The following is a 16,574-nucleotide window of genomic DNA, read 5'->3' on the forward strand; positions in this document are numbered from 1 at the left end:
GGATCCAAATCCAGGGCTGTTTCTTCCAGATCATCCCACTACCCCCCAGGGACTCTATGTCCCAAGGTCCTTTCTGCAGATGCTACGTCTATTTTCCTGTTCCTCCCTGGTCAGCATTGTCCTCACTGCCCACATAGTCACGTCTTTCCAAACTGGAGGTATGGTTTCCATGCACATGTTCACAGCTTCCTGTATTAGCTTTAGGGGGTCTTGACTCTGATTTCAGCTCTTTTTTTTTTTAAGATTTTATTTATTTGAGAGACAGCAAGCATGAGTGGGGAGTAGGGGCAGAGGGAGAAACAGATTCCCTGCAGAGCAGGGAGCCTGATGCATGACTCCATTCCAGGACCCCAAGATCATGACCAGAGCCAAAGTTAGACACTTAACCAACTGAGCCACCCAGGCGCCCCTGATTTCAGCTACTCCTAAACGCCCACAAAAATGTAACTCCTTCCTGTTTCTGAGTCTTTGCTGTCAAAGGAACTGAACAAAATCTCCAGGCATTTTGCATTTGAAAAATGCTAAAGTACATGGAGGGGAAGAAAAGAATATATTCAGATTAAGCTTACCTTGAGTAATTCTTTGTACTGTATCATATACCGTGTTAATTAGAAAACCCACCACCTTTTTTTTTTAAACACTTTTTAAGGTTTTATTTATTTATTTGACAGAGATCACAAGTAGGCAGAGAGGCAGGCAGAGAGAGAGAGAGGAGGAAGCAGGCTCCCTGCTGAGCAGAGAGCCCAATGTGGTGTTCGATCCCAGGACCCTGGGATCATGACCCAAGCTGAAGGCTCAGGTGAGCCACCCAAGTGCCCTCCCCCTTTTTTTTTGAGAGGGAAGCACATCACAGGATACCTGGAGACCTTCTTTCAACCTGTAGAACAGTTAGTGTCCACAGAACTCATCCATCCATTGAAATATACAGCCCCTCCTGCTGCCCCTCAACTGTCCACTGTGTGTCAGGCATCATGGGTCTGGTGTCCTCTAGAGCTAGGGTGTCTCCCTCACATATTTAGCATACATGTCTTGCTCAGGGATCCATTCTGGAAGCTGAAAAGTAAGTTCATTTGCTCGGGACCCTAGAACAAGAACCATAGACTGGGCAGTTTCTAAATAACAGAAATGGGTTTCTCTCAGTTCTGGAGGCTGGACATCCCAGATCAAGCTCCCGGCTGGGTGAGTGCCCTCACATGGTCTTTTTTCTGTTTGCCCTCTGGTATCTCTTCCACTTCTCATAAGGATGCCTGTCCCATTGGATGAGGGTTCCCCCCACCTGATGGTCCCGTTTAATCTAGTTACTTCCCCCAAAGACCCCACCTCCAAACACAGTCTTCAACGTCAACTTTTTGAAGGGGCACAGTTCAGTTCCTAGCAATGGGTTTCTATTTTTTTGTTTTGTCTGTTTCCCCCTCAACACAAGTTCAACTTGGATTCAATCTGTCATGTCCTGGAGCTCCTCGACCTCTGTGGGCCCCATACACTCAGAGGGCAGCCCCATATCTGAGCACCTCTGCCCCTAGAATTAGCTACTGTGGGACCTTATGGCTTCCTTGAGCTTGGCAATAAAAGTGAAATTAATTTTAGAGGAGGAAGATCGTCATTGGTCCCAAGTATGAGAACAGGGCTGGGGGGTGGGAGGGTTCCTAAAAGATGACATCCACACAGACAGAATGTTCCAGCCCGCACACAGTCAAGCCAATAGAAGTGAGCGCAGGCATCCTTGGTGGAGACAGGGGTCACAAGGAGCCTCAGCGGCCCCAGCATCACCTGGAGCCTGGAGGGGGGGGTGCTCTCCAGACCTCAGGGGGAGGGGGAAGGGCCGTCTACTGAGGGAGAGCGAGTCAATATTACAGACTCAGGGTCCAAACGTAATTACCGTAATTACCGTCAGCCTTTCTTTGCCTTTGGGAGGAGAACGTGTTAAAAGGCGGCAGACTGAGCCCTCAGTCTCCCCCACTGAAGACTCGAAGAACAGCAACCTGCTGCACTGTTCCAAAGTCGCGTGGTAAGGGGCCTCCCTCGAGTGGGTGCCGGGGAAGTGCAAGGACACCGGCTTCCCTGCCCGTGGTCTGTATCTTCAGCAGAGCCAAAACAAGGGCAGCAGGGAACCAGGCAGGGAACTAGAACAGAGGGGCATCTGTTCTGACCATCTTTGTCCTGTGATCCAAGGGCAGAGTTAGGAGAATTTGGGAAGACATCAGAAACAGTTGCCAAAATCAATATAGCCCCTCCCCCCTCCAAATGCAAGGGGCTGTGTGGGCCAGACCACAGGGTGGGGGTAGGGGGTAAAACCGCAGGCGCGCACTCTCTGGAGAGCAGCCGCAGGGACCTAGAGGACTTTCATGCTCTCAGCTGTCACCGGGGAGGCCCTGGGGCATTCAGACTGGCACCGAGGACAGGCATTAGGACAGCATCTCCACATCCCTCCGAAAGCACGTGATTATTCCCAATCCCAGGATCGTCCTGACAGCTGACTTCTAATTGCAGTAAGTTTTTAGAAAATAATTCATGGGTGCACAGGTGCATTCTTGTTCCCTCGACAGAATTAGAAGAACAAAAACTTGAACTCTTCCATGCTGAACCGCAGGCCTGTCAGAGCTCAGCATGAGAGGAGAAACGGGAATGCATCCAGGGCAAAGAAAGCCACTGGCAGCAGGCAGGAGACAGATGGAAGAGACCGGACAAGGGCAGGAAACCGAAGTCAGATGCACGGCTCCGGGAGACAGATGAGAAGTCAAGGAAGATGACTGAGGATGGGAGGATCGGGGAGGCAGATGGGGGGCTGGAGCAGAGAAACGCATTCCAGGAGACACCAGCCTCCTCCTGAGGCACCAAGAAAGGGGAGACAAGGCTGATCCATGTCTTCTGGGTTCTCTGACAACAAGCACTTCCTTGAGGCTAGTGACACTTCTTCTCAAAGACTCCCCAGCATCAGGGAAGGGCAGACGTACCCCCCACTCACAAGTCTGCCCTTTCAAGGGCCTGAGCCCAATAACGGGCTGCCGAGTCAGTACTGCTTCCAGTGACCGGGGCTATGGTCCCTGCACTGAGACACAGGCAGTCGGCCCAACAAGGAGATGCCCTCCGCTGCTGGAGAACTGCATGTTCTAGCTGTACTTCGTGCCCCCAGCACTTAGTGATCTGACACACTGGCCTCACCCCACGTGGCAGTCCAGGGCAGTACCAGGCATTCAAGTCATACCCGCCTTGAACACCCCCCCAGGAGTCAAAATTGAGCAATGCAAGTCTGTCACATGGCCACCACCTACGCTTGCAGAAGGGACAGGCTCCCACTTCTGTCCTAAGCATCCTCGGCTCTCCCCAGAGCTGGACAGATCTCTAAGGACAAAGCACTCAGCTCAGTGGAACAGAAGGAATGAGCACAGAAGTTTCAAGTTGGTCTGAGGATTTCTGAGTATGGCATCTGGCCAGGTAAAGTCTTCTCTGATCTTCAGGGCAAGGAGAAAGCCCATTAGTGATACAGGATCTAAGGGATCTGCCTCTTGATCTGTAATGAAAATGAATCGTGATTATGTTTCTTTTCAGCCAGTTTTCCCCAAAGTTGAATTTTATGCTCCCTCCCAACAGAAATTTTGAGGTTCCCTGCTTAGCTTTTGAAAGCCTCTGGTCCTCTCACCAACAGAGTGGATGTTCCTTTATATCTAGTGGTATATAAATCTCCTTGAGGACTGACCCCCACACACAGACCTCCATGTGCAGGCCTTACACACAAACCCCACCTGCTGACTCCCTTATGCATAGACCCCATATGTAGACCTCCTTATGTATACAGCCCCCATACAGACCCACTTACACACAGACCCCCCATATTTAAAAGCCTCCATACAGACCTGCTTACACATAGACCCGCACACACATACCTCCTTATGCACAGACCCCCATTGCAGACCTCCTTTTATACAGTGTCCTCAGAATGGGCATGACCCCCACTGGAAAGCACCCCTCTAGTTTAGCCTATAGCCTGTACCCCACTTCATCCTAGCATCTAGGAAGATTGCTGGAGCCCCAGGATCTCAGGTCACTAGAATGATTACAGAGTTTCATAAAACCCGTAATTGAGCCTAGGGTTCTGCTGAAAACAGGAAAATGAATGCAATCAAGAAGAAGCAGGATCTGGGAGGCAGAGTCAAGTTTTCACTTTTTGTAAATCCCACGGAGCCCCACAATCAACATATGCTTCACAGATATGTGTTTGAGCTAAAATTTTCATAACTTCACAGGATCTTGTATTAATTTGTTGTCGGCAGATAGAAATAGAAATGAACATGTTTTAAAATCAAACAGACCTGTCTCCAAATCTTTCTTCCTCCACATCCTAATTTTTGGCTCCTATGGCCTGTTTCCTCATCTAGAACACAAAAAGTATGATAACTACTTCACAGAAGGCTGTGACCCAAAATTGAGCTCATGTACATAAAATTCCCTCCACACTTGTTATTACAGAGGAGACAACCAGTAAACCAAAATCCCCTTTTTTTTCTCCCTGGGGACACAAAAGATAAGAACATCCGAGTACTCTCTTTCCTCAAACAGGATGTTTTTTACTGGATGGTCATTTGTTTTCTTTATTTTTAAAAAGATTTTATTTATTTATTTATTTATTCATTCATTTATTTGAGATAGAGAGAGAGAGACCAGAGAGAGGAGGAGAGAGACAGGGACAGGCAGATTCCATGCTGACCATGGAGCCTGACGTGAGGCTCCGTCCCATGACCCTGAGATCATGACCTGAGCTGAAATCAAGAGTCACATACTCATCTAAGTGAGCCACCCAGGTGCCCTAATGGTCCCTTATTTTATACCCAGATCTCCCATAATTAAAGAAAACCAGACCAACTGATTATTTTTTCTTCCAAAGAAAATCACTGTAGTCGGATTTCCAAGGCCATATATGGAAACTACCAGAGCAGAATTCGATGAATTCGATGATTTAAAGGAATGACTTTTTCTAGATCCTAGCTTACAAGAGATTTAGGTAAAACAAGACAAACAGGGGAGAGAATCCAAGCAGAGGAAGTAATTTGGAATATAAGAATACCCCAAAGAAATGTTACCAGTGTCAGGGGCTACCTCACAAAGGAAACCTCAATTTTTTGTTGTTTTGGGGTTTTCTTCACTTAACTGTGCAGCATTTGTGCACAGAAGCTTCTTGGGGGACCTGCCTGCTTTGGCCTTGCAGCGGTGGCATTCACTGGCCACTGTTCCAGTTGAACTTGAGTGCGGACAGGTTCCAAGAAGCAGCAGAAGTAAGCCTATTAGAGGTGGAAGTATCTAGAAGGGCTTTCCAACCTGCTACCCCTTTCAGATGACGTAGGTCATCCCCCAAAATGGGCACACATTCAGATTTTCTGCTCCAGGACCTAGACCTCTACATGGTGCCAAATCCACGTGGTGGTGCTCACGAATTTTTACCAGGTTTTCTGAGCTTCTGTGATGCGCCAACCATCATTCCAGGTGCCTCATATGTGTGAGCTTATTTAACCCTCAAGACCTGTGTGTTGGAAGTTGATCCCTATGTTATAGGGCAGAGCTGGAGCTCAGAAGCTTGAGTCACGTGAGTTGAACTTGGGCTTTCCAGCTCAGGAACCCATGCATTTTTCCTCACTTCAGTCTCGCACCAATTTCAGGGCTCAAGGATTTTTATCTCCCTCCATGGCTGACCATGGTCCTCGACTTCTCCTGGGAACCATGTTGCTTCGGCACCATGAACCCACCTCTCACCACCTCCCCCTCCCCAGCACATGGGTCTCTGTGCATGTACTCCCCATCTCTCCCAATACTGCCAGCTTCTAGACGCCCACCTCCAGTGCCCTGCTTGCAGCTCATAAGTGGAAACCACATCACGTGACAAGCAACAGCCTCAGCAATATCCCAACTGTAAACACAGCAGCACATGCCACAAAGCTCCTTCAGTCTGTGATCCGAAGCACCAGCAGCTGGTACAAAGCCAGCTGTCAAGTAGACCTATCCTGCTGCAGAGGGGGCCAGTTCTTGTGTGCGAGCATGCTGTCCTCTGTGTGTCCTAGAGGAAGCTGAGAGCCCTCTGGAAGCAGCTGGAGGAACAGGGAACAGATGCTCTTCAGACCTTTATCCATGAATGTGGACCCGCGAGATAGGACATACATGGCCGGAGTTGGAGACCATCCTCCCTAACAAGAATCTGGGGAAAAGCAATCCCATGTTGCCACCCGAAGGCTATCCCCACATGTTGATACAAAGGCAAGAGCAGTATTTAAATCTTTTCTTTGGGGGCTCCTGGGTGGCTTAGTCAGTTGAAGTTCTGCCTTCAGCTCAGGTCATGATCTCAGGGTCCTAGGACTGAGTCCTGCATCAGGCTCCCCACTCAGTGGAGAGTCTGCTTCTCCCTCTGCTCCCTCCCTGCTCACATGCCCTCTCTCTTTCTCTCAAATAAATAAAAAATCTTTAAATAAAATAAATGCTTTCTTCACCAGTGTTTGAAGGTAGGTGGCTTTGGGAAAGTTATGATGGGTCAAGGGAGAAGTCCCGTGCCTTCACTCTCATTGACAAAATGCAAGTAGCAATATTTAGCTCACGGACCTATTCTGAAGCCTAAACAACATAACGTAAGTGGATGTCCGTAGCTAATGACTGACACATCAAGTCATCAGCAGACAGATGTTTGTTGACTGTTCAGCCAAATCAAGACCCTTCTGTCTTACCACCCGGCACTGGCACACTCCCCCACCCCGCCCCGCCCCATGTACATGGGGTTCCTGAGGAGCTCTTCAACTCACCAGTTTTAACAGCAGAGTTTAACTGACCAACACTGGGTAATGTATTACATCGACAAAGGATATTTCCATTGGAAATTTTCATAATAAATCATCTCTGTCAACATGACATTTACCAGTACAAGTGCAAATGGCTCCCTTTTCCTTTTCTTTGGAGAGCCTTACCTAATCAACGTTATAATTAAGGAAGTTGTGGACAGGAGATCAATTGAGAAGAGCAAGTGGAATTATTAACGAGGTCCTGTCAGCCAAATGTCTTTGCCAACCTGTCAACATCCGTGTCCCACGCAAAAGTGAGTGTGGACTCTAAGAAGGGGGCACACGTGAGTGACAGCGAGGTGGGACCCTGTTCTCAGATGTTCCCAAACATTAGCCATGAATTTTGACAAGTGGATGATACATGTATCCACAGTTACAGTATCATACAGAAGAGGTTCCACTGCCCTAAAAATACTTTGTGGGTTGCCTGTTTAGCCCTCCCCAAGCTCCAAACTCTGGCAACCACTGATCTTCTTACCGTCTCTATAGTTTGTCTTTTCTAGAGTGCTGTACAGTTGGAATCATACAAGATGTAACATTTCCAGAGTAGCTTCTCTTTCTTAGTAATATGCATGGATGGTGTATCCATGGCTTTTCATGACTACATAGCTCCTTTTGTTTTAGCACCAAAGGATATTCTCTTGTCTGGACAGACCATGGTTTATTAGCCATCTCCTTCCTGAAGAACACGTTGGTTCCTTCCAAGCCTTGACAATTATGAACAAAGCAGCTGTAAAAATCCATGTGCAGTTTTTTGGCATGACCATAGGTTTTCAGTTCATTTGGGTAAATACCAAGGAGCAAGACTGCTGGATTCTATATTAAGACTATGTTTGGTTGTGCAAGAAACCACCAATGGTTACCATTTTGCATGCCCAACAGCATTGAATGTTTCTACTACTCCATTTCCTTGGTGCTGTCAGTGTTCTGGGTTGGGGCCATCCTAATTGGTGTGTGAGGGTATCTCCCTGTTTTAATTTGCATTTCCCAGAGGATCTGTGTTGCATCTTTTCATATGCTTACTTAACATCTTCTTTGGTGGGATGTCTGTTTAGACCTTTTGCCTTTCTCGTAATTGCTCCCCCCCCACCCCAGTTTTCTCATTGCTGAGTTTTAAGAGTTTCTTAAAAGATATTTTGGATATCAGTCCTCTAGTGGAAATGTGTTTTGGAAATAATTTCTACCATCCTGTGGCTTGTCTTCCCATGCATTTAACTGTGTCTTCCACTGAGAGGAAGTTTTAATATTAATGAAGTCCAACTTACCAATGTCTTCCTTCACGGACCGTGAAGTTTTATAGATTTGCATTTTACATTTAGATCTATGATCTAAGTTAACTGAATTAGTTCTGGGGGTAAATTAAAGTCTGTGTCTGGAGACACTGTTTTGCATGTGGCTCCCTAGCCATCCAGGCGTCTTCTGGTAAAAAGAATATCCATGATCGGGGGCTCCTGGGTGGCTCAGTTAGTTAAGCATCTGACTCTTGATTTTGTCTCAGGTCATGATCTCAGCAGTGTGAGATCGAGTCCCATGCAGGGCTTGGTGTGCAGCACAGAGTCTGCTTGAGATTCTCTCTCTCCCTCTGTCCCTGCCCCCACTCAGAACTCTCTCCAAAAAAAAAAAAAAAAAAAAAGAATATCCATTCTCCATCGAATTGCCTTTGCTTCTTTTTCATTTCTCATCAAAAACAACTCAGAATTACCTACTTTGTGGTTTTTTGAATTAAAAAAAAAAAGAAACAAGAGTTGGAGACTTAGGGTGTTTGTTGCTGGGGGTTAAGTGGTAGGCAGCCAGTACCATTCAGTCAGAGTGGTAGGCAGCCAGTACCATTCAGTCAGAGTGGATGAGCCCCTGGCACTTCCCTGAACCAGGTTTGCTCCACATGGAAGACCCTTGAAAGAAAAATTTACCTATTTACCTATTTATTTGACAGAGAGAGAGCTTGGGAACAGCAGAGGGAGAGGGAGAAGGAGACTCTTGGCTGTGCAGGGAGCCCCAGGTGGGACTCAATCCCAGGACTCTAGAATCCTAACCTGATTTGAAGGCCAACGCTTCACGGAAGGAGCCCCCAGGTGCCTGGTGGTGGGCATTTTCACATGCGTTCCCGGTGCCTAACCTCCACTAAGCAGCCATGGCATGAATGCCAACTGGCTTTGGCTTCTAAAAGGTCGTAGGCAGCGGTCAGGATCCGAGGAGCGGAGCCGGCATCTCCCCACCAGTTCTGGAGAGGCCAGCCCTCCTGTAGGCCAGCGTCGATTTGACCCCCGCAGAGAAGGCCCAGGGTAGCTGGGCAGGCGGAGGTCAGCCAGTCTGGAAGCCTCCTTTTCAAGACTCTCAGGCCCTCCTAGGCTTCAATAGTTTGCTTCAGTTGGACCAAATGACCTGCGCCATGGCCCTGGGGATGGATCTGGGCGGAGGGCACAGGGCCCCGGAGCAGGGGAAGGGAAGGGAAGGTGCCCTTGCCAGGTTGGACACAGAAAGAAACTGTTCCTTTCCCCTCAGGGTGATTTCAGTTGTAGTTTTCAAATATTTCCACCAAACCCAGAGGCTTGTGTGTCAGTTCTGCTCACTTCAGGATTGGTGGAACCCAGCACGCCCTGGGAGCCCCACGTGCGCCCAACGGCGGGGAGTGGGTAGCTGCGGGGGCCGGGGCAGATGCAAGTCAGGGGCAGGAGCTGAAGATCAGCAACTCGGGGGATGCCTGATGCCCCTCGCAGCTCTCTGGGAAGGATCTGCTCTTGTCCAGCTCTGCATCTGAAGAAACTGAAAGACAAAGACCCCTGTCCGAAGTTTGTTTGTGGATGGCAGAGGCTGCCATTACTCACAACAACGGAGTGCCTAGGGGGCCCAGTCAGTGATGCGTCTGTTTGCCTTCGGCTCAGGTCATGATCCCAGGGTTCGGGGATCGAGTCCTGTCAGGCTTCCTGCTCAACAGAGAGCCTGCTTCTCCCTCTCCCTTTGCTCACCTGCTCTGTCTCTCTTTCTCTCTCAAATAAATATATAAAAATCTTAAAAAAAATATTTCCAACACCTGCTAGGTACTTAATAAATATTTCAAAATGGAAGAATGAATAAATCGATCAATTCCTCTGCTCCGTCAATCAATAACGCAACACTTGAAACCTCAGTGGGGACAAGAGGGTTGCCAGGGGACAGCGTGTGGTGGGGGATGCAGCCCCTCACCGAGGTGTCAGCACACTGAGACGTCCAGCTGTGGGACCACTGGCATCATGCCTCAGAGACCTTTGATCTGACTGCCAGAAGTTCGGTGCTGGGCACACAGCTGGTTCTGACTGGCGCCTGGGTGTGGAGGGAGAGGGACATGGCAAGGCAGAGCTGACTGAGGGCCTATGGGGACCTCCGCATTGCTTCGCAGGGGAGCAGAGCTCACCAGGTGTCAGTCTGACACACCCCCTACCTGGAAGGCAGCTGACATGGGATCAGGCCAGGGAAAGAGCTGAGATGTGCTGGTAGCTTCTATGTGCTTGGTAGGAACATAAGGCTATTAGAAAGGCAATCCATGTTCAGCGCAGTTCTGACACATGCAAGTTCCACCTACCATAATATTGAAGGCTCCTGTGCCTTCACACCTTGGACCACACCATCATCATCAGCTACCACAGCTACCACTGTATTAGCTGTGGGTGATTGCAAAACCTCAAACTACCCTGCAGCTCTCTGGGCCAGAAATCATGGCATGAATTAAAGACGTACATCAGGATCGGTGAGCAGTGACATCTTTTTCTGTTGTGTCCGCCAGGCATTGGCCCCTGCTCGTCTGCCACTGGGTCCCTGCATGGCAGGAGCTCCAGCTAGCTGCAGAGAGGGTGGCCTGCCTGGTGGAGGAAAGCAAGAAGCTGACACAGAATTAGCAACCCAGCCTAGGCCACTGTCCTACGAGCAAGAAGCTAAAATGGACCAGGGCTGACTCCCCGCTGTTCCGTTGTCCTCATGGACAGTGTAGATCAGCATAGACATGGGGTCTGCTCACTCCTGAGGATACCCCGATCCAGAGGCTTCTACTTTTTTTTTTGGGATCCAGGAACTGGGTGGGGTGGGATCCATCCAGGAGTGACAAGTACTGAGTCCTGAATCAGGAAAGTGTCTCCAACATTTCCCCATCCCCTCATGAGCTGAGGGACGCCTCAGCAGAGGGTTTAGAAGAACATATCAGGAGAGACACCTGGGAATGGACATGCCTGAATAAGGGGTGCCAATATGCAAGCCAGGGTGCCAAAGTCCTTGAGTGTAAGCCTGCACAAAGTCTGCCCTGCTGGCTGAGCCCTGGGTCTGCTGTGGGCAGGAGGGCCTCCCATGTGAGCTTGCCACTTGGAACCTGTGCAACTAACTGTCCATGGTCAGCCTGAACATGGCACACAGTGCTTGGGCCAGGAACCAGAATCCCAGGAGAACAGAGAGAAAATTATATTCTCGTGTTAACCCTATGTCTCCCAGGAGAAACAAGCATGATGTTTTACCAAAACGGGCCACCAGAAACAGGACAGTGCAGCTAAGTGAGGCAAAGTGAGGGTGTAGGAAGGGAAAGTGAAATCCAATACAAAGGGAGCTTTTGAAGAAACAGCAGAGGGTGGAATGTGTGTGGTGCTGTCCTTGGCACTCTGGAGGTGCCCAGAGGAGCCCACTGTGGCGACTTCCCCTACAGATGAACAAGGTGTTTTTGACAGACCAGTCATGAGTGATCCGGAAATGATCAGCGCCTGGAAAAGTCTTCCCACGGAAGGAGAGTGTAGAGGACAGAAAGCACAAGGGACAAAAGGCCAGCAGCTGATCCACATGGAGAAAGTGCAGGCAGTTTGCTGAGACACAGAAAAGATGCTGGCCAGCTCCCCTGAGTCACATCAGGAGAAGAAGAGGCAAATGCTGTCCAAACCTCTCTTTATATTTTTTTAAAGATTTTCTTTATTTATTTGAGAGACAGAAGGAGCACAATCACGGGGAGGGTCAGAGGCAAAGGGAGGAGCAGGCTCCCTGCTGAGCAGAGAACCCAGTGTGGGACTCCATCCCAATGCACACATAACACTGATAGTCAACATTGCTGATGTGTTAAATTAGTGTGTACTATAAACATCTTTTACTGTGTTCTATTTCCCTATATATTTGTAACCAATGATGGGAGGGTCTTCCATGTTTCCACAAAAATTTTTCAAAGGTCATGAAACAATCATCTTTTCCTGCATCAAATATTAAGATGGCCTTGGGGTTCCAGGTCGCACAACCATTCTAAGTCTCCATACTGCTATGTCTCACGAGGGTTGCCTCATGATCTGATGCGATCCTGACAACAAATCTGAAAGGATGTGGACTCATTTTTTTTTTTTAAGATTTATATATTTATTTTAGAGAGAGTGAGAGAGAGCAGTTGGGCGGGGGGGCAGAGGGAGAGGGAGAGAGAGAATCTCCAGCAGATTCCTCGCTGAGCATGGAACCCAATGCAGGGCTAGATCCCATGACCCTGAGACCATGACCTGAGCCAAAATCAAGAGTTAATAGCTTAACCAACTGCACGACCCAGACGACCCTATATTGACTCATTTTTAATTTGAAGGTGGACATTGAAATCAGCACAGTAAATTCACCTATCAGAAGTCACACATTATAAGGTGTTCAAATATTTGGCTTGAGGAAATAAACCCTACTTGTTTTCCAGAGAAACAGTTCCCGGGATCAATCCACTGGACACGGACAAGGGCCCCTGTGGTTCCACAGCCTCTCCAGAGCTGACACTTCTGGACTCTTCTGTACACCTGCAGAGTGACCACATGTCTTCAACTTCCCCTTCCTGGAGCTGTTGAACATCTGTTGGTGGGTTTGCTGCTCATGCATTCTCATGTTTTAGGACACCAGTTCAGGTCTCTGCCATATTTCTATCGATCACCTCTGCTAATAATGAGCCTATCACCAGAGAAATGACTCCGCATCTCACCCTGAAAAAACACGGCCAATTTCAGTCCCAACCTGATGTCATTCCTCTCACTAGTCTTATCTGCAATGAGTTTTACTGTTTTAAGACTTTGGAGCAAGTTGTATTACCCTAGTACTCACCCTGAAGGAAACTTCTGGAAGTTAGAGAAAAGGGAGAGATTAATCTGGCTCAAGACAGGTCCCCAGGGAAGGAGGATATATTTCAGACCAGGTTCCAACGAGTGCCTTAGAGATTCCCAGTGGGTAAACAGGTGAAGTCTCCAAGTTGGGCCCGTCTAGATGTCATTCAGGTAACAATGGATCTCTGTGGAGGGGATCCAAGCTTCGGAAAATAGCAAAGGTCTTGTGGAAATATGTGCATCCTCTGGAAGCTAGGTCCGTGGAACAAGAACAAAAGTAAGGACGTCCCTCTATGAGACAGGCTGGAAATCTACACAATGAGAATGTTGAGTTAATATGAAGAGGGTGGGTAGGGCTGGGTTTAAGTCAAGCTAGGATTTAGTGATGTCCTGCACGACCCCTCCTGAAGTGAAAGAGTTGTTTTCTAGGATAAAAGGACTGGGTGTTATTAGCACGAAGGAGATTCTGGAATCCATTCTGGGTTCTGGGAGTCGTGCCTTCCAGGTGGGAGCTGATGGCTTCTGTGAAGGACCAAGTGTTGAAAGACAGAGCTGTTGACACAGTTTCTGGTTCATTCAGGACTGACTCGAGTACCACTAAACTGTCATGCTGGAAGCCTCTTTTTGAGGAGCTACAGAGGAGAAAAGGATTACAATTTTTTAAATGATTTTTTTTAGTAGTCAGTGTATTCCAAACACCTGAGTTTGTTCAGGGACAGAATTGAATAAGATATAACACCGCCTGGAAGTTGATGGTAATCACGGCATGGATTTAGTTTTTAACCAGTGTGACTTTGCTGTACCAAACACTTTAATGGATTATATCATTGAGCCTTTAAAAAAATCACATAAAGCAATTACCAATAGAGTCCTCATTGAAAAAGGATGCATAAAAAGAAATTTCCCCAAGGTCACCCACACAGTAAGTGGGAAGGGAGGAATGTAACCCTAAGCCATTAGACCTTGGAGTCCACATGCTTAACCCCCTGACCTCTGTTTCCCAAACTTTGACAGGGGAAGGAAGGTGCTCCCATAGCCTCCTCAAACCATAATTCATTTTATGGTACTGTTAATCACCTAAAGACATAAATCCAAGTGTAAAGTCTTTTGGATCCCATGAAAATATGATATAGAGCACATCTACAGGTAACAGACGAACCACAACACCAATATAATTTAATATAATACATGAATGAGGCAGGAGATGTGGTTTTCAATAGTAAATTGCAAAGGAATATCTGTGAGCCCAAAAGCCTGTCATGACTCACGCCTCCCACAGGTTCCCTGTGTTCCAGCAACGGTGAAATTCATTAGTGTGGTGTGTCGTGGTGCCATCTGGCCTCCACCAGTGAAAACACATCACTCAGGACTTAATTCACCTCATGCTTTTCCCATTAGCGGGGGACAGAGAAAGAAGCATTTCTTGGCACCAACTGAAATATAAACCCGAACCCATATGTGGCCATTGAAATTTCCCACCTGTGATCAAGTGTAAGTGAGCAATCTCCTACAGAAATGGGGACCCTGGTTTGAGAAATACTTTGTTATGTTCTTCTACCTCGCTCATAACTGAAAATAGCAGTTGTCTCCTTGTATGATAAATGCCAAGATGGAGGAAAAAGCAGGGGTCCAGGGGATTGTTGAGAGCATCAGCCATTGGCCCTAAGAGGATAGGAAAGTTTTCCTGAAAGTGTGATTTGTGGGCTCATTGTTGAAGAGCTCATTCCTGAAGAGGAAGAGAAGGGTGTTCCAGGAAGAGGACACAGCATAAGAAAAGGCAAGGGGACAAAAAACAGCATGACATATGCACAAAACAGGGGGAAAAAAAAGTGTAATCCATGAAGAATAAGAGCAGGGAGAGGACGTTTGGGAAGAAAATACAGGACAGATCATGGGATATTTAGATCCACTGGTACATGTATATCCACATCTGCATCTGCACCAAGAGCCACACCCACATCTGCATCTACAGCCCCCTCTGCATCTGCATGTAGAGTCACACCTACATCTGCTTCTAGAGTCCCATCTGCCTCTGCATCTAGAGCTTGATCTGCATCTGCACCTAAAGCCGCACCTATATCTGCATCTAGAGCCACATCTACATCTGCTTCTAGGGCCCTATCTGCTTCTGCATCTAGAACTCCATCTGCATCTGCACCTAAAGCCACACTGTATCTGCACCTAGAGCCACATCTCCATCTCCATCTAGAGCTGCACCTACATCTGCATCTAGAGCCCCATTTGCATCTGCATCTAGAGCCACACCTACATCTTTACCTACATCTACTGATAATTCATATCTATGTTCACATCTACATCTATATTCCCAAACCCACCCATGCCTATGTGAGGCAATATCTCTGATGTGTTCAGGTCCATTCCCTCCACAGTAGCTCTACAGAGAACACCTCTGCGGTGTTTGCAACAGGGGTCAAGAGCGTGGATGAGGCAATTCTCCACAGTGCCCCTGGACATCCACTTGCTTCGTCAGCTTCCTTTATCCTGACCCGCCAGACCTGCAGAAGGGAGGACTCCTCAGTTGATAAGAATAGCATTTGGAACTCTTTTATTTCCTACCCCTGGCATTTGCTCCTGTGATGTGGCCACGGACTGCTAGGTCCTTAAAATTAGATTCGCAGTTCCCCATGCTCTGATCACTGCATCTCTCATGGCTACATTCCTTAAAGCAATAACTTTCATTTACTATAATGTTTCTTTAATAGGAACATGTTGGCCAATATTCATGTGCACTTACTTGCAAAGCATTTTTTCATCCAAGAGCTTGTGCCAACATGAAGTAGGTGAATTCAGGAAAAGAAGAAAAGCAGAAGGAGAAAAATAAACATGATCACAAGCCCCCTTCCTAGAGTTACTGCTGACATTTGACATGTTTTGTCAGACTATTTCCTTTGCATATTGGGAACATATGGAACTCTGGGTTGTACCATTAACATTATAATGTCACCATGTCTATATAACTTTGACTATACTGGAACATAATTTAATGGCCATATACTACTTCTTTATATTCCTTCATACCCTTACTGGCACTGCTACCATATTTTGAATCTTCTTTGGCTCATGTTTCATTTATCAAGTTTCTATTGAGTCTTTATCACCAATTAGGGCAGAGCACTTAGATGAATAAGACAAGCTAGGTCCCTGTCCTCAAAGGGCTTGCAGTCAAAGGGACAGAAGCAGATAATGACCAAGTGGACAATGAAATTCCGAATTTACCTATATTGTACTCCAACTATTGCAGTGAAAAATTTTCAGTTTTTAACTTTTATTTATGACCCATGGTCCACATGGGTCAAGTGCCAGTAAAAGATTAAGTTCAATACATTTTAGGACACACCAAGAAACTGAGGCTGACTTACAAATCTGACTTACAAAAAGTTGAATTCTGAGCTTAAAATATCCCATCACTTAGATTCCTGCTCCTTGAGTGGTGTTGCTTCTTGGGATGCCTCCCTCTAGTATCCACCATGAAACCCTCCTGCCTGTGAGGTCATCTTAATCCTGACCCTAGGTTGGCCAGGCCACTGTATTCTAGCTTGCCTCCTGGGGCACATGAGAATTTCCGGGTCCTTTGACTGAAAAGGGAAGCCCAGGGCACCTGAAGGGACACCACCCAACTCCTTCACCACCAGCACAAGCAACATGTGAGAAACTCTTGGAGGAGCAAGTTCGTGTG

This window comes from Mustela erminea, chromosome 11, assembly GCF_009829155.1.
Source record: "Mustela erminea isolate mMusErm1 chromosome 11, mMusErm1.Pri, whole genome shotgun sequence".
NCBI lineage: Eukaryota > Metazoa > Chordata > Mammalia > Carnivora > Mustelidae > Mustela > Mustela erminea.